Source organism: Colobus angolensis, unplaced genomic scaffold, assembly GCF_000951035.1.
Source record: "Colobus angolensis palliatus isolate OR3802 unplaced genomic scaffold, Cang.pa_1.0 Scaffold104, whole genome shotgun sequence".
NCBI classification, from domain to species: domain Eukaryota; kingdom Metazoa; phylum Chordata; class Mammalia; order Primates; family Cercopithecidae; genus Colobus; species Colobus angolensis.
The window spans coordinates 4,158,119-4,177,313 of record NW_012111364.1 but is presented as its reverse complement, the minus strand read 5'-3'; positions in this window follow the sequence as shown (position 1 = coordinate 4,177,313).

Genomic DNA, 19,195 nt, shown 5'->3' with positions numbered 1-19,195 from the left:
TAATCTATAGATTATATGCATTACATATAATGTATTTATATATAATGCAACTTTAACATTACCATATAGATGCATATAATCTACCATCTGTAGATTTTTCCATTATATGTAATGCACATATTTTATATATTTACACATATTAAACTAGAGAGAAATTCCTCTGTAAATCCTTAAACAGAAATGAGTTTTCAGGGCTTTATACAAATTTACAAATATATTCATATACAAAAGTATATAAATATATTTTATGTGTAATATACATTTATTTAAATACAAATATGTTATATATAAATATCTATTTATGTTTATATTATTTATATGATATATATATAATCTCCATGTTTATCATGCTTTACCAAACTTCAATGTGCATACAAAATACCTGAAAGTCTTGTTAAAAATGCAGATCATGACTTAGTATGTCTTTGGCAGGACCTGGAATTCTGCATTTCTAACAAGCTGCATCAGAGGTGTGTTAATTTATTGGCATTGTTATCTTACCATGTACACAAGAAAAATGGGCTCCAACTTCAAGGGAAAATCAGATGTCAGGACAAGTAGGAATTAAAAATTTTACATTTTAATCCACCTGTTAAAAATATAAAAAGAGGTCTTCTGCCCCTCCTGCTTTGTCAGAACATTTACCTTAGAAAACTTAGCAAATTTAAGTATTTACTTCATATTTTCAAAATGTATATAAATATTTTTAGAAACTGAATCAGGCTTTTGTGAACCTCATGACCTAGGAATATCTTACTCAGGGACCTGGTGCCACCTCTTTAAAATGTAACCATCAACGGAGACAACCTTCCAAACTCCCAGTTTCTGGGACAGTGGGAGCCTAACTTAAGTGGGCCCCTTGCTCCAAGTTGTAAAACTACCTCCCCTGTAGTACAGATATGAGAAGTTTGCTTTTCCTCTAGAAAAAAAAGCCAATTAGCTCATATAGACAATCACACCAATTACCAGGTAAAGTTGGGGACTGTATGTGACAAATGGTGCTGTCAAGTTCTCTTGAGTACTAGTTATTGCTTATCTTAAAAACATGTATAAAATTGGTTGTATCTGGTTGACTATATAAAGGGTGAGCTTCCTGTCTTTGCAATCTATTTGTAGATTGCCTATGATGAGTATCACATTCTGTTTTAATACTTATTCAAGAATATAACTGTTTTATTTCTTTACTACCTCTATAATAGAGATTTGGGGTTGGCAGAAGATTTTGTTTTTAATACACATCTTCAACACTAGTAAAGACATACAGTTGCCGAAAGTCAGGTCTTTGGAGTAAAAATAGTTCATTCCAAGTGTATGTAGGTGAGACACTAATAGCATCTGGTATAGTCCACCCATGTTCCATGTGAAATCCACTTCTTTTGCTGACTCATTAGGGTGATGACTGATCACAATAAAAACAAGTTACAGCAAGATGTTCAATAGAACTAAGAAAATATTCATCATCTTCCTCTTCTATCACCCATTCTAGGTTTCTTCAACATAGGCCAATGCTTCCACTGATTTTTGTGGCTTGCATGGAGGAGCAAACTTTCAATTCTGAGGCCCTAACTGACCTTGCTCTCTACAGGCAATGGTTGATGCAATTGTCCATTCACTATTATCACTAGGGCTGATGGAGCAGCAAAACGCATCCAACAGAATGGTTTAGATTTCTGACGTATTCTTTCCTGCCCCCATTATGCAGAAGTAACCTTATTTCTATCTATTATATGATAATCAGGCCCAATTACCCCTCCCAGTATAATAACTCTTTGCCTGGTGGTCTTCTGGTATCAAGAATCTAAAACATCCAGGTAACAACCACAGCAAAAGATTTGGTTAAAAACCAAATCTTGGGATGGGAAGCTCTCCATCCCAAACACCTCCCCAAACTAGTAACTCTAATACAGCAGAGGCTAAAATTGTGGGAGAATAACACACATTCCCTCAAGAGAGCCAGTAGGAGTTATGATGACAGAACCTACCGCTACTCCCACACCTTGGACTCAGTCTCACACATTTTAACTTTTGAGAAAATAACACTATACAATGGCCTTTGGTTTAAAGTATATGCAGTAACTTGAAGGACAGCATCCCAAACCCCAGCCATTCAGGGTATCATCCCCAGGCTAAAACCAGGCACTTACAAAGCCATTTCAAAATGTTTGCAGCCTGTCAGCTCTTGAGCTATCAGATATACAGTATGACCAGTAGAATTGATGGTCATACACTTTGTTGTCCCTCCTCTGCCATAAAATGGTCCTCAGTATCAGTTGCAGTTCAACCCAATGCCCAACAGTTTTTGAAAATTCTCAGTATTTCCCTTCCCTCAGTGTGTAATTATCTGAGTCCATATCACACATCTGTGGGAGAGCAGAATATTTCACCCCAAAAAATGAAAAATTGTTGGGCTGAAGACAATGGAGAATCAGATGCAGGAAAGCTCTCTGCTCTCCCTCTAATTGCCTAAAAGCAGGACATGGATTTAGAGACACAGAAGGTATCCTGCACCCCCTTCTACCAGGGAGAACAGAGGTTAACCGCTGAAGACAATTTTAGACCTTTACCCCTGGAGATGATACCAGAAGAATATATGCTGACAAGCTTTATTAACTAGCCTTTATCTGCTATTTATTTACCTTCCCACAAGCTGTTAGAGACTCAAGGTCCTTTTCCTTTGTCTTGTCGTTTCTCTAATAATTAACTATTCTTTGTCAAAGATGCTATATAAGTTGGAATTCAAAGCCATCTCTGAGAACTACTCCTTACCTAGGTGTCTTCCATTATCTTTCATGGTGCCATCCAGGAAATATAGATGCTAATAAACATTTTTTTTTTTTTTTTTGCTAATCTATCTTTTGTCATAGGGATTCATTTTAACTAAGAATCTAAAAAAAATATTTTTCTTCCCCTACAGATACCTTTGGGGACCAGAAAGGAAACACTTATCAGACCTGTTGTGGTGTTACAGGGATTTTCCTCAGTAGCACCCAGGATCTCTTCCAATTGGGAATGAAAAAGGAATCAGGTCTAGAAATTGAGCAATGGATCAGTGATTTCTCCATTGTAGCAGCTGACATCAGTCTTGCGTTCACCTTGATATTTTGGGACTATATAAGTCGAGAAGTATTCTTATTGGCTGCTTCTCCATCTTGTTCACAGAGTCACTGTAGTATATTAGCCTTACTTCTAATTGTCAGCATGTGCATTCCTTTGTCAGAGGAAGTTTTCTAGCTGCTCTCTACCCACACAGACTGAAATACCAGGAAAATAACATTTGCCTTTCAGTTCCCTCAAATATCCCTCTAACATGATTGATGGGAGTTTATACATAAATGCTATTGCTCCCTCAGATTTTAGGTAAGTTTGAGGTGTGAGTCCAGCACTGTGTGTGAGACAACACTCAAGTTCTTAGTTGACTTTCTTTCCTTCTTTGGCTCATTTATCCACTACCCTATAAGCACTAACCAAAGACCACATTTCAGTACACTAGTTGCACTCAAATCCTTGTTTCAGGGTGTACTTGGGGTGGGGAGAAATAAAATTAAGACACGTGATGCCAAAAGTGAATCCTTGGATAAGATGATGGAATTGAATTACTCATCAGCTAACTGCCAACAGAGTCTCATTGCTAGTGGTAAATAGAATCAATCCCTGGGATGTTGTAGCGTCATTAAGACCTTCACCTGTGGTAAATTGGAATTACTTACAGGTAGAAAATGATGCATAGGCTTCTATAATATCACTGGCGCTTAAGTGAGATGGAATATGATATCACAAGGAATGTGGAACTGCTTGGTTGATATTACTTGCTACTAAGGAATACAAAGAAGAACATAACTGTCTTTGGTCAGTTCTCACATCAGTGCACAGTAGAAAAGCCAGAAGGTATTTAAAGAGAGTTTACTTCCTGTATATCCACTGTGTGCCACTTCTTTCCTTCACAGTACTGGAAAAGCACTGAAGAATACTGGTGGATAACCACAGGGAAATGTAAAAGTTGTGATGATGCATTTGCCTTAGCCAACATAATTGGAAAGAAAAGATCACATATCAGTAAATATGGTTGGGATATCGATTTTAATTCTATATCTGCTATTGTGAATATACAAAATATTTTCTGTTCAAATATTGACTCCATGTTGTACATTTGAAAATCTTTGTAGATTCTCTTTGCAATTGTCTACTCCTGATTAACTCAGAAACTAGAAACAACGTTTAGCTTCCTCTGATTGGTAGTTAGCACTTTGTACCCCAAAACTGCTGGAATTAACTTCTCTAAGGAATTTGGAGTTGTCTTCTCTAAGGAATATCTGCAAGTAACAGTGAGAACAACGTTCTTGTAAGGTGACTTAATTTTGTCTCAGGGCCTCTTTATAACAGAAGTCCTAAACTCTCATTCAAGTCTTCAGTCTGGTGAAAACTAATGACTTGACAATTTGAACTGGACGACTGAGGGTCTTGCCTCCTTTTAAAATTTATAACAGCACTTGAATCAGCAAAAATTAATATGGGAACCACATATACCCTTTCCTATAAAAATTATAAGTTTTTTATAAGTTTCAAAAGTGTGTTTTCTAAAACAGAGTATAATCCCCTCAAGAAAATCATGTTTTCATAGTATAGGTGTTAATTTTATTTTTAAAAAATCTTGTGTCAGTCTTCTTTCAATGGAACTAAAGTGTCCTGTTGATTCTTTCATAGATCCACCATTTTCTGATCACCTCCTATACACAAGACATAATTACTGGGGCTAGAAGTTTATAATATAGTGTAACAACAGAGAGTTAAAAATAGGCACAAGACTCCACAAATGTAGATACTTGAGCTACCTGGACAAGCCAGGAAGTTAACACTGAGAAAATAAAACTAGAGTCTTTACTGAACTTGTCAATGAAAATAGGTCTGTGGTTTTCCAGACACCAAAAGTTGTTCAGTCTAGAGCATTGGGAGAAAAGAAATAAACCTGGAGAGGAAGGAAGACACTCTAGCTGTCAGGACATGATTTGGAGGATGATATACTATAGCATGGTGCTTGGGCTACTGGATGGTCTTCATTATTCTCTTGTTCTTGCTCAGGTCCCCTGTATGGCCTTTCCTGCCATGACAGGAGTCTGGGCATCAGCCTCTTACCAGCTTCTAGGACATGCAAGCTATGTTCAGATATTGAGACCTAGGAGAAATGGCTTCTGTAATTTCCTGGGTTTGATCCCATTGATGTTTCTACAATAGATGATTTTCTAATGCCCCAGTCTTCTGTTTGCACATCATTTGTGAATAAGGCCTAGTTTTTCTTCTACCTGTGCTATAATTTTATCATTTATTTCCTCAGATGAAACAGTAGACTTATAAATAACTCTATGTCATGTAATTACTAATAACATGCACAGTAGGGAGAACATTTAATCTCAACAGTTTCCAACCAAACCCTTACTAAGAAGGTATTGCCACTGTTAAGGAAAAGACCTTGTTAAGCAATTTGAGGTGGAAGGTATTATTCTACAGAAGCCGAGGCAATAAAAGAGAAAGCTCATCTACTCTGCAGGAGAGAAAGAGAGGGCAAAAATGAGAGCACGTTTTTTCCCTTCTGCTCTTGCAAACAAAAGAAAAGATAAAGGCCAGAGAAAGCAGTAAAAAAAAAAAAAAAAAAAAAAAAGAGGAGGCAATAAAAAAGTAGAAGGCTGAAGTCAATGTGAGGTAAAATGGTGAATTAGAAACCGTTAGTGGTATGGGTGGCTCTAAAAGTGTTCAAGAGCATACATAAATTAAGGTTTATTATTTTCCAGGTGCAGCATGATCATTCAGCAAAATTTCTGCTTCCTGCAAATATTGTATTATTGGTTTAGTTGGAGAGGGAAAGATAAAGTAGTACAATGCTTGGGTTAATGTCACGTGCACATAAAGGACTGACCAGAAAATATAAAACAACAGCATCAACTACTCCACCCAGGAATTTGCAAAAAGTATGCAAAATATTGGTTTGATTTTATCTTATGTATATTCCAAAGAATTCAGAGACACTGACATAAAGGTTGTACACATTTATAATGAATACTTTGTAACTAGATTTTACTATATGCTCCAGAAGTCAGAAAATATTTCACACTAAGTCTCATAGAAAATTAAAATTTAATATCTTCATTATTTTTGTTTATTTATTTATTGAGACAGGGTCTCACTGTGTCCTCCAGGCTGGAATGCAGTGGCACAATATCAGCTTACTCAAACCTCTGCCTCCTGGGTTCAAGCGATCCTGCCTCAGTCTCTTAAGTAGCTGGGACTGTAAGCACACACCATCAAGCCTGGCTAATTTTTGTATTTTTTGTAGAGATGCAATTTCACCATGTTGTTCAGGCTTAAAATTTAATATCTTTTAAAATATAGCTGCTCCTCAACTTACAATGGGGTTATGTCGCAATAAACCCATAAATTGAAAATATCCTAAATAGAAAATGCATTTAATATAAGTAACCTACCCAAGATCACAACTTAGCCTACCCTAGCCTACCTACCTACCTACATAGAAAGCAAGGTTAGATTATTTTGCCCAACTGTAAGCTAACGTCAGTGTCCTCAGCATGTTTGTAAAATAATCTAACATGAAGCCTATTTTGTAATAAAGTGTTGAATTTCTCCTGTACTTTACTGAATACCGTACTTTAAGTGAAAAGCAATTGTGTAGATACTCAAAGTACAGTTTCTACTGAATGTGTATTGCTTTTGCATCATCAATTTGAGAACCTGAACCATCGTAAGTTGAGGACCATCTATATAATGAATTAAGTTCACTAAAATTTTGGAAATAAAAAACAGATGTTGAGTTTGTGTTGTGCCTCTTGGATTGCTGTTAACAAAGAATTTTGGTTGTTACCTCAATTTAGTGAATATTTAGGTATCTGAACACTAACTAGTTCTAGTGCTAGATTTAATAACATTTGTTACCCACCCCTAGCATTGGTGCACTTTTTTTAAACATAATTTTATGTTACTTTGATATTTCTGTGAATTGTATAGAAAAATATCATAAAAATGTTATAGTAGAATAGCAGTAAAGATTCCATAATCACTGGTGTGCTAATATCTATTTTATACCATAAGTTTGATGGGTCAAATATATTATCTTTTATATGTGACTAGAAACACTATTGGATCCTGCTATAAGGTCCCCAAATTGAGGCGAATTTTAAATAATTTTGAATCTGAGCACATTCATAGAAACTGAGTTTCTATCGACCAGGCGCGGTGGCTCACGCCTGTAATCCCAGCACTTTGGGGGGCCAAGGCAGGCGGATCACGAGGTCAGGAGATCAAAACCAACCTAGCTAACACAGTGAAACCCCGTCTCTACTAAAAACACAAAAAATTAGCTGGGTGTGGTGGCGGCACCTGTAGTCCCAGCTACTCGGGAGGCTGAGGCAGGAGAATGGTGTGAACCCAGGAGGCGGAGCTTGCAGTGAGCTGAGATTGCGCCGCTGCACTCCAGCCTCGGCGACAGAGCCAGACTCCATCTCAAGAAAAAAAAAATACTGAGCTTTTATCACATTAATTATGTGACATGTGTAAAAAGTTACTCTGAATTTATCTTATCTTTATTACATTCATCGCATATTAGTGTATATATAACACATTTACCATGCATACATTTTAAAGTACATATAATATAGATTACACTTACTTTTATTAGTCATTTCCTTCATTTTAAGAATCCCTGGTTTTCTCAATATAGCCATGTTTTAAATTATTAGAACAGTTCATGAATGTCAATTTATGATTTAAGAAGTTTATTTAAAGCTTAAAAGACCATTCTGAGCTATCATAAACAGATAAACAGGAACCCAGAAATGCCTTTTTCCTTTTTTTTGAGAGAGCGAGATAGGTTCTCACTCTGCTGCCCAGGCTGTAGTGCAGTGGCACTATCTTGTCTCACAGCTCACTGCAAACTCCACCTCCCAAGTAGCTGGGAGCCTCCCGAGTAGCTGGGATTACAGGCACATGCCACCACGCCCAGCTAATTTTTGTATATTTTTGTGGAGATGGGGTTTTGCCATGATGGCCAGGGTGGTCTCGAACTCCTGAGCTCAAGCAAGCAGCCTGCCTCAGTCTCTCGAAGTCCTGGGATTACATTACAGGTATGAGCCACTGTGCCTAGTCAACTTTTTCAAATTTAGTTCATTAACTTGAAAAAAAAAAAAAAACTGACAGAGTCTCGCTCTGTCCCCCAGGCTGGAGTGCAGCAGTGCAATCTCAGCTGACTGTAACCTCTGCCTGCCGGGTTCAAGGGATTCTCCCACCTCAGCCTCCAGAGTAGCTGGGATTATAGGCGTATACCACCATGCTTAGCTAATTTCTTATATTTTTGGTAAAGACAGGGTTTCACTGTGTTAGCCAGACTGGTCTTGAGCTCCGGTCCTGAAGTGATCTGCCCACCTTGGCCTCACAAAGTGCTGGGATTACAGGCATGAGCCACCATACCAACCCAACATTTCTTAATCTGTGAAATTAGACTTATACTCCAAATTTCTGACATATTTAGTATTAAACTGAGTATGTTTCTTGACTAATTACTGTTTATCTATTTGATAAGTTCTTACACGATGCCTTTCAAGGAACATTCAGAAGATAGAAAACTAAATGACATTGACACAATTGGTTTTTTCTTATGACCAATATGAATATGAATCAGAAATACATCATATGTGTTAGACAAATTGTCCCTTTTGATATTATTCTCTTTTGAATGCTTTTATACAGTAAATCAATTTGTTTCAACTTATTAAAAGAAAATTTGGATTAAAATTATATTTAATGATGCTGAAAGATTGCATTTTTTTCCTCTTGCTTTCTATGTATGATTATCAATGCGTATTCATCATTTCTGACTCTGTGTGTGTATAGCAGATTCACCTGACAGCAATAATTTAAGCATACTCTATGGTCTAAGAAGAGTGTTGGTTCAGAATTCTGAGCCAAGGAACCCGGGAGCGGCCAATCTAGAGGTTTACTCTCTCTATGAAGGACATCTGAACCCCTGGTCCATTTTGTGGACTGTAGGATATGCAAGGAATCAAGAGGCCTTTTGTTTTGAACTAGACATGGATGTTGCTAGGTAGAGGATGCTAAGTGAAAATTGCTATGTAAACTGCATGCTACAAACAGCAGTGGTCTTCCTGTCTGGCCCACCACTCCTTGACTGCCCCATATGTAAGTCCTCAATAAACCCTATGTCTTTGTTTTTTGGGTCTGTGTCTCCTCTGTCCTCTTGGACATAATGCCATCCCTATTGGAGTGAATAGAGGTTAGTCAAAACCGTGTGATGTTTAATTCATACTTATATATGGTCTTCTATATTTATCAATTAAATACATTTATAAAGAAACTAAATATTAAAAACTTTCTTATTAATCACCAGTGTAAATAAAAAGTAAAAAAGAGCTATTAAAACACATTTTAAAGCTAAATATTAAGGTTACAATTTTTAATACAAAGATGCTGCTTTTAAATGTAAAATTCAATGAATTTATGCAAAAAGTTTTCAAAGCTTAATAAAACAAAAATTTAACAAAAGTTATGTTCATATTTGAAAGCACAGCATAGATTTAACAAAAATAACTGTCATAAGTTTCTGAAAACTTTTCTAGGACTTTGAAACCTAACTCATCAGATAGAGCTTCAAAATACAGAGCTTTGTATATGAAGTAGAAATTTATCCTGTAGATGAAGGGAACATCTGGGCAGACTCAGATGAAAACAGAATGCCACAATCAGCTTATAATACAAGCCAATTCAAATGGAAAGAGGCTATTCTCAAAAAAGAAAACCCATTTTGAGAATAAAGGAACATACTCAAAACCTACAATTTATTCTTAATGAGGCTTCATTTTTCATTTGCTTTATAGCAGCCTTCTACCCCGGGGCAAAGACTGACAGACTATTCCTTAGTTCCTTAATTTTAGCTGTCCCCTTAACTATGACTCTGGGGCTGAAATACATAAACAGGGCAATAAATCAGAAGGAACAAAGAACCTTTAAGACTATAAGGCAGTGGAAGGAAGGAAAGTATGTTGAACAATTCCCTTTACATGCATCCTTAATAATTGATAACAGATATCTAGTTTACTGAGTCCAGTTATACATTTTTTAGACAGATCTATGGTTTATATTGTTCCTTGTATCTTTAAGCAATACAGAGTGCTGTTTCACATTTTCTTCGTGTTATACTCTAGTCCATTCACTTAAAATTAGAATAAACTGCATTTAGTTTTAGAAATATTCATACTTGCCATTTTCTCTGCATATTGAAAATACATAATTTTGTTGGTTTGAAGTGTTGAGGCTCAAAAACTGAAACCACCTTTGCAAAAATTATAACAGAAACTTTTGACAGTGAAAGATGTCTGACCTAACTGACTTCATCTTGCTTTTAACCTCCAAGCTGTCCTTTTTCATTCCTGGGTGCAGGCCGAACTAACTTAGGGAGGGACTTAGTTTATAGTTAAACTTTGAAATGACAATAACAGCTTTTTCTCAGAACAAATCCCCTCCCTTCCTGGGGACTAAACTGCCTTTGTAGGACTAACAAATTAGCTACAAGATTAGAAGTTACGGTTTAGGAGTCATGCAGCTAAAGGCTGCAAGATTTTGAACCTTTCCAAATTACTCTTGGGGGTAACATCACTATTGTTAAACCTAAGATGAGTGCTTAATATCTTTTGCAGACACTGCATTAGATGGATCAGCTGGCACCACTCAGATTGATAAGCTGTCTCATCTGGTCTTGTGAACCCCACCCAGGAATCGACTTATCACAAGAGGACAGCATTGACTCCCTATGATTTCTTCAATGACCTGACCAAGAAGCACTCTCAACTTTCCGTCCCACTACCCACCAAATTATCCTTAAAAACCCTGATCCCTGACTTTTTGGAAGACTGATTTGTGTTGGGTGATGTACCAGAGCCCCAGCAATGGAAAATGACTGGCTTGTGGACAGTAAAAAGAATTTACCCACAATGGTATAGGTTTGGAAAGGAAAGTTTTATTGAAAAAAAGAAAAAGAAGAAGAAGAAGAAAGAAAGAAAGAACACTGCAGAAGAGTGCAGCAGGGCATCTGAGCAAGAGAAGAATGAGTGTACTACATGGATTTTTACTTAGCAGTATTTATGGACCTTAAAGTGGAATCTTAAGGGTAATTCAGACCATATCAGCAGCCATGTAGGTCATAATAAATGATTACACTTGTAGACATTTTGATGTCTCGATGATAGTAACAGGAGACAGATAAATTCCGAGGCAGATGAACAGGTCCCTGTTGAACCCTGACCTTCAAGCCAAAGACAGCTTGATGCCTGAAAACTGAGCTTCCAGTTCCACATTGAGTCTGTGACCAGAGTAAGAACCTTCTCGATGTCTTTTAGCCAATTGAATGGTGCTTTTTCCAGGCCTTCCCATGCACCAATCAGCATGCACTCCCCAATCTAAGCCCGTAAAAAGCCTAGACTCAGCCTCACAGGTGACTATCTGCTTTCGGGCCCCTTCTCACACACAGGGGTACCCACTTCCAGTCCCTCTCATGTCAAGAGCTTTCCTGTCACTCAGTAAAATTCTTCTCAGCCTTAATCACTCTCCACTGTCTGCATACCTCATTCCTCTTCATCATGGGGAAAGAACCTAGAACCCACCAAACGGCAGGTGTGAAAAGAGGTAATAGTGCTTAATTGCACTCCCACTAACCAAGCTATGGGAGTGAAAAAACTGCTGGGTGCCATATGCACCCATTCACTGAGCTGTGGGCAATGGGACCAAATGAGCTTGCAAGCAGCAGGACCAAAGGAGCTGTGATACGCCCGCATTCCCTGAGCTGCAGGCAATAGGAACGAGAGTAAGCTGTAACACTTCTTGGGGACTCAGACCTCGGGACTCCCTGGGCGAGAGCTGTAACACCCCTTGAAGCTCTATGGCTATTGGTATATCCAATTTTGGGGCACCATCACATTCCTCTCATCCAGATGCCAGTGCCCAAGGTAGAAGCTGGTTACAGCCTGCCCAGTCCAGCCACAGGCTGAACATGGACCCCACAGCAGGCATGAGATCTGGGCCATTGCATGACCCAAGCTCAGCCTCCTGGGCTGAGTGGGTGGAGTGAGCCCAATGGGCCTCAGTGAGGCTTCAGGCAGAGGTCACAGCAGCTGCAGAGATTTCTAGTTGGCAAAGCAGCACTGAAAAACATCCTGTAACATTTCTGGGGGCTCATCTGGTACTGGCAGAAGAGTGAATAAGAGTGGACCTCTTTCTCTTTCATTCCAAGGCTTCTTCAGATTTTTTTTTTTTCCAAAAACATAAGAGGCATTGGGCCTCTGTTAACCAGTTAAGAGTGAATGGCATGTCTTCAGAGTACAGGCTTGCTGGGGAGGACTTTGTCAATCGCCCATCACCCTTTGATGTTGGGAACGTTGGCTTTGTTTCAATCCAGTTTTCTTTCATGGAGGTCTAGCCATTGCATGGAATTGGAAGGAACTCCTGGGGTAATTACCTGGCTGAGGCTATACTTTGATGTTACCCAAAAGACCCCTGGACTGACTCCAGTCCCCAACATCCCATTAGGGTGTTGGCATTAGGACCTCCAATCTTTCCTATGGCATTATCCTTCTTTCTTTCATGGCTTTTATCTCTTCTTTATATATTAATTCAATGTTAACGGTGTTGTTGCAAAGCACAGAGATAATACAAGTGGGTAGAATGTGCATTTGGCTTAGTCATTAGGAGTGTAATTCAGAACAATGTGTTTTCTGTCTATTTTTAGAAGCAAGGAGGATGTAATGATTGAGAGTTTTCTTTCCCCTGTTGAAGAAACCCATTAGCAGAGGGCAAGACTCTACTTTCCCCCAGGCACATTCCCTCCCCTGCACTTAAGGTTTTTATGTTTTCCCACCACATTAGCAGTCAACATTGTCCTGTGAATACAGAGAGCTTTTCTACGTGAGGGATTATTTTTTTCCTCTTGGGAGACATCTTATTAGGCCAATTCCTGGGACTCACTTTCTGTCCCTTGTTTGAGGAGGATCTGGTTTTACAGCTTCACTTTAACATCACTCCAGTATATTTTCCAAGCTTTGGTTTGGAGCCCTAGAAAGGAAATTAGATCTGAGGGACCCAGAGGCAGCCAACAGCAGAAGACTAGAGTGCAGTGCAGGTAAGCATGACTATTGCTGCCAACTAGGCCTTACCATTTCATGGGTGAAGAACTTGCTCGCATCCATAGCACTGATGAGGTCTAGGGAACCCAAAGGTTACCGACAGCAAAAGGCTAGGGTACAGCATAGGTAAGGGCGACTACCCCTACTGACTATGCATTCCCTCTTCATGGGTGGAGGTCGCATTTGTATTCATGCACGGCACCTATAGAAGCTACCAAGACTCAGGGAAGGAAAGGTGGCACCTATAGAGGCTGTTAAGACTTGGGGAAGAAAAGGACACTTTTTTTTTCTGCACATACCCTGGGTTTTCACTGAAAGAGAGAAAGGAGCTAAGAGATGCCTTTTACCTTCTCTTTCAAATGAGTAACAAACCATCTTCAGCCTGTATTCCTTTTGAGTGCATCCTGAAATCACTGGGATTCCTTTGACCCTCAGACTCTGGAGAAAAAAATACCTTATATTCCTTTTCACAAGGGCCTAGCTTGGTTATAAGTTGCAAAGGGCAATTCCAAACACCAGAGGTGCCTCCAACTTGGGAGTCAGCTAAAGCCTTTAACCCAACATTTTTCCTCACCTCTTAGCTGTAGTTTGGGAGACCTCATATTTACCCAAACCTTTTTAAATCATGCCTGAAAGCCCAACGCCTCTGCTGAGCATGGATATCTTAGCTCGTATGGGAACCACCATCCTTCTGGCTCCAGGACAGACTCTTTGTCTCCTCCTAGTGGAGACCAATATTAAATCAGAAACTTGGGCAACTCAAGGGAAAATTGGCAGAGCCACAACTGCCACACCGATCTGGATCCACCTTAAGGACCCTACCTCCTTCCCTAATCAGAGACAATATCCCTAAAACCAGAAATTAGGAATGGGTTAGAAGCCACTATCAATACCTTGAGGATGCAGGGCTTCCTCAAACTCTGAAACAACCCTCGTAATACCCCAGTATTGGAAGTACATTAACCCAACAGAGAATGGAGATTGGTCCAGGACCTCTGCCTCGTTAATGAGTCTGTGGTTTGAATTCACTTGGTGGTTGCCAAACCCTATTCTCTGCTTACTCAAATACCTAAGGGAACTAATAGTTCACAGTCTATGACATAAAGGATATCTTTTTATGTATACTGTTACATCCCAACTCCCAATATTAGTTTGCATTCAAGGATCCCTTCAACCAGACCACTCAACTAACCTGGGCAGTGTTACCTCAGGGATTGAGAGACAGCCCCCACTTGTTTGGGCAGGAGTTGTCAAAGTATCTCCGAGTTCCTTAATCTCAGGTTGAAGTTTTACTATATGTAGATCACATTCTCCTTTGTGCCCCAGCTGAGGAAATCTCTCAGGAGGACAGTAAGGCTCTTAATTTTCTGGCTAACAGAGGATATAAGGTCTCAAAATCTAAGGCTCAGCTCCCTCCGACTTCAGTGAAGTACATAGGTCTAGTCTTGTTAGAGGGGACCAGGGCAGTAACAGAATAAAAAATTAAGCCCATCTCCTTCCACTCCTCAAAACCCTCAAGCAACTGAAGGGATTCTTGGACATTACAGGACTCTGCAGATTATATATACCTGGCTATGGTGAAATAGCTCATCCCTTATATCACCTAATAAGGGAGACCCAGGCAGCTAAGACTCACTCTCTAATTTGGGAACAAGAGACTAAAAGAGTCTTTGACCAATTGAAACAAGCTTGAGGCTTGCTTGAGGCATCTGTCCTTAGTCTTCCCATAGCAAAGACTTTTAATCTTTATGTATCACAAAGAAAGGAAATGGTCCTGGGAGTTCTAACCTGGGTCTGAGGTCCAGCCCAGCAGCCCATAGGCTACCTAAACAAGGAGCTGGGTTTGGTAGCTAAAGGATGGCCAGCCTACCTCTGGGCAGTTGCAGCAGTAGCTTTGCTGATACCAAAGGCTACTAAGTTAACCATGGGGAATAACTTAACCATTTATAACCCCACATAATGTGGCAGGACTGCTGTCTTGGACAACTGCCTCCTCAAATATCAAGCTCTGCTATTAGAGGGAACTGCAGTCCAGTTAAGAACCTGTCCATCCCCAACCCAGCCACCTTCCTCCCAAAGGAATCTGGGGAGCTTGAACATGACTGCAAACAGTAGTGCAAACCTATGTGGCCAAGGAGAACCTCAAAGAAACCCCCTTAGAGAACTCAGACTGGATTCTCTTTATGAACAGAAGTTCTTTTGTAGAACAAGGGATCCATAAAGCAGGGTATGCAATAGTCAGCCTGAGTGACACTACTGAGAACTCGGGTGCAAGTACTCAACTAGCTGAGCTAATTGCCCTCCCAAGAGCACTTTGAATTAAGCAAAGGGAAAGCACTTAACATTTATGCTGAATCTAAGCATGTTTTCCTAGTCCTCCATGCCCATGCCACTATCTGGAAAGAGATAGATTTCCTCACAGCAAATGGGTCTTCCATTAAATACTATCAGAAAATTAACAGACTATTTTTCTCAGTTTTCCTCCCATGGGAAGTGCCAGTAACACATTTTAAAGGCCACCAACATGGGATGAAATATCTGAGGAAATAATTGGCAGACAAAGCAGCTAAATTGGCAGTGAGAGGGCCCCAGATTTATGATCCACTTGAGGTCCCTCTGATCTGGGAGGGCTCCACAAGAGAAACAAAACATCAATATTATCCTGTGGAAATAGAATGGGCCACCTCTTGGGGATACAACTTTCAGTCCTCAGGATAACTACAGTCAGAAGATGGCAAACTTCATCTTCAGCTTCCAGACAATGGAAAGTTCTTAAAATCATTCACAAACCTTCTACCTAGGTAAGGATAAAACATATCAATTGGCCTAGAGGTTTTTCTCAGGTAAAAATCTGCCAAAAATAGTGAAATAGGTCATTAATGTTTATAAGATTTGCCTTAAAAATAATCTCAATTGACAGCATCTCACCCCTGAAAAACAAAGAATGGGAGGCTACCCAGGAGAAGACTGGCAGATGAATTTCACCCATATGCCAAAGATAAGGGACATCCAGTACTTACTGGTATGGGTAGATACCTTCATTAACTGGGTAGAAGCATTTTTATATCGAACAGAGAAAGCCTATGCAGTGATAGTACTAATTAATGAGATAATTCACCACTTTGGGCTCCCTATGTACCTCCAGAGTGATAATGGTCCCTTGTTCAAGGTAGCTGTAAGCCAGGGGGTCTCAACGGCACTAGGCATACAATACCATCTTCATTGTGCTTGGAGCACAATCCTCAGGAAAGGTAGAAAAGACAAATGATATTATCAAAAGGCACTTCAGAAAACTGTCTCTCAAGACACTCATCTCCCCTGGATTACTTTTCTTTCCAGAAATGTTCCTTTGAAGCTGGGTTTAATCCCTTTCAAAAAGATATATAGATGGCTTTTTCTCATCAATCATTTCTTACTAAACCAAGAAACCTCCGGTTTGATTAAACATGTAACTTCTTTGGCCCATTTCCAACAGGAACTAAAAAAACTGTCAGAAGCCCAACCTCATGAACTAGGGCCCCTTCTATTCAACCCATGGGACTAAGTTCTGATCAAGGCACTTCCTTCCCTTTCTCTCTCTCTCTGCCCACATTGGGAGGTACCTCACACTGTACTTCTCTGTGCTCCTTCAGCAGTGAAAGTCATTGGAATAGACTCTTGGATTCATTATACTTGAGTAAAGACCTTGGAAAGTGACAGAATGTCCTCTGTTGACCCAGAGGAGCACCTGAAGCACCAGTGTGAAGAAATTGGAGACCTCAAGCTAAAGATCACAAAACATAAGTGTCACTAACATTTTATAGATAGCCTCTTTATAGTCTCACCTATGGTTGCTGTTCTTGCCTTCATTCTATTCCTCACCATAAGGCATCTTTGCCAAAGATCCCTTAATCCTGAAAGCCTATGGGATTATCTATTCCCCTAAACAGCCATCTCTTTTCTAAAGTTTAGCTTCTCTGCCACCATTAAAGACTTACTTTCACCAGGGAAACAGCTCTGATCAAAACATCGTTTTCAGAATGATTAGTCTATTTTACTTCTGTTTCTGTATTAGTCTATGATTAGTCTATTTTACTTCTGTTTCTGTTTACTTATTTCTGTTACCTTTGGCATTCAATTTTTTTCCTTTTAGTTCCTCTTTAATACTCATATTTGATCCATGCATAGTTAACCTCCTTTTAAAATTTGTTTCTTCTTACCTAGAGACCATCAAACTCCAAATGGTCATGGAAGTGGAGCTTTGGATGATGGCTCTTTTTACTGGGGACCCTTAGGTAGACCTCTGAGAGACATCTGACTGCTTTTTTCCCAAAAAACAACACCACCTGTCAACATGAAGCAGTTAGACCTGTCACCATCCCTGACATAATGTCAGTTAGATGTACTTCTTCAGAGTGGGGATTGAGAGTGACAGAAAACAGTCAAATTCCTAGCCAGACAGTGTCGTGTCCCCAGTGAAACCTGACCATAGAGCCAAGGACAGTCTAAAGCCTGAGAACTGAGCTTCCAGTTCCGGGTGGAATCCATAACCAGAGTGAGGACTTCCTTGATGCCTTTTAGCCAATTGAATACTGCTTCTTCCAGGCTCACCCATGAACCAATCGGCATGCACTCCTTCATAAAAACCTTGGACTCAGCCTCACAGGTGTTTACCCACTTTTGGTTCCCCTCTCAGAAGGCTACCCACTTCTGGTTCCCTCTCATATAGAGAGCTTTTCTGTCACTCAATAAAATCCTCTGCCTTGCTCACTCTCCAGTGTCCACGTACTTCATTCCTCTTAGTCATGGAACAAGAACCCAGAATCCACTAACAGTGGGTGCGAAAGAGCTGTAATATACACTCCTGCTTGCTGAGCAGCAGGAGTGAAAAAACTGCTGAGAGTCACATGCCCTCATTCTCCAACCTGCAGTGGCAAATCCAAATGAGCTGTGACATGTCCCCCTTTACTGAGCTGTGAGCAGTGGGACTGAATGTGCTGTGACATGCCCTTGTTTGCTGAGCTTCAGGAATGAGAGAGAGCTGTAACACTTCTTGGGGTCTTGGACCTTGGGAGTCCCTGGGCAAGATCTGTAGCATTCCTCAGAGCTGTGCAGTTGCTGGCATCTTTGAGATTTCAGTTGCCACTGCGTTCCCCTCATCCAGATGCTGGTGCCCAAGGTAGAAGCTGGTTGTGGCATGACCGTTCCAGCTGCCAGCTCAGCGTGGATCCCATGATGGGTGTGGGATCTGGGGCGGGGCACAAACCAAGTGCAGCCTACTAGGCTGAGTGGGCAGAGTGAGCCTGGTGCGTCCAAGCGAGGCCCCAGGCAGAGGTCACAATGGCCACAGAGATTTCCAGCTGGCAAAAGCAGCACTGAAAGAATCCTGTAACCCTAATGTCAGTAAAGGTTACATTATGAGTCTCAACATACATGCATTCCAGAGATGAAAAGAAATTCTGGTTACTTATAAATTATTGCGAAAGAAGCCTGGTACCAGCTTCTGGCTTTAGATAATAGGGAAGTCTAATTACTTCTAAATTTTTCACATAAGGAGTTTTGAGTTTGGATGGTCTGCTTGATGGCCACTAGGTGATTTTTGCTCTCCTAAATTTGAGTAATAATAAAACTAATTTGGTCTTCAGTACAGCTGGCTCTGAATGAATTAAACTCGTTCTCTATTGCAATTTTCTGGTCTTGATAAATCAGCTGTGTCTAGGCAGCGGGAAGGAGAACCTGTTGGGTGGTTACAAAACGAATACCCCAAAATATGATGTTTTGTCATGTTGAACTGAAGAAACCTCAAGGCCTCTCTGACCTCCCCCATTATTTAATCAATCTGCTTCATATCAGTGATTTTCAGTGAACCTCCAGGGGGCCAAAGGCCATGGCCCCCAAAGAAGCAAAGCTTCATTCATTGTCTTTTCAAAAGAAATACATTGGTGCTGTAGCCAACAATACCCTGAATTTAAAGTTTGTCCTTAAATTTAAAACTTCTAAGACAAGCTTAATTTACCAACTCCAAA